Source organism: Stegostoma tigrinum, unplaced genomic scaffold (genome assembly GCF_030684315.1).
Source record: "Stegostoma tigrinum isolate sSteTig4 unplaced genomic scaffold, sSteTig4.hap1 scaffold_185, whole genome shotgun sequence".
NCBI classification, from domain to species: Eukaryota; Metazoa; Chordata; class Chondrichthyes; order Orectolobiformes; family Stegostomatidae; genus Stegostoma; species Stegostoma tigrinum.
This window is the reverse complement of record NW_026728125.1, coordinates 32,881-33,428: the sequence shown is the minus strand read 5'-3', so window position 1 is coordinate 33,428 and position 548 is coordinate 32,881.

The window sequence follows — 548 nt, the reverse complement described above, 5'->3', positions numbered from 1 at the left end:
GGACTGGTCCCCGCAGCCCTGACCCGCACACCTGGACTGGCCCCCGCAGCCCTGACCCGCTCAGCGGGACAGTCCCCGCAGCCCTGACCCGCTCAGAGGGACTGGCCCCCGCAGCCCTGAACCGCTCAGCGGGACTGGCCCCCGCAGCCCTGTCGCGCTGACAGGGACTGGCCCCCGCAGCCTTGTCCTGCTGACAGGGACTGGCCCCCGCAGCCCTGACCCGCTCACAGGGACTGGCCCCCGCAGCCCTGTCCCGCTGACAGCTAATTGCCACCGCAGCCCTGACCCGCTCACAGGGACTGGCCCCCGCAGCCCTGACCCGCTCACAGGGACTGGCCCCGCAGCTCTGACCCGCTCACAGGGACTGGCCCCCGCAGCCCTGACCCGCTCACAGGGACTGGCCCCGTAGCCCTGACCCGCTCACCGGGACTGGCTCCCGCAGCCTTGACCCGCTCACAGGGACTGTCCCCCGCAGCCCTGACCCGCTCACAGGGACTGTCCCCCGCAGCCCTGACCCGCTGACACGGATCTGGCCCCCGCAGCCCTGA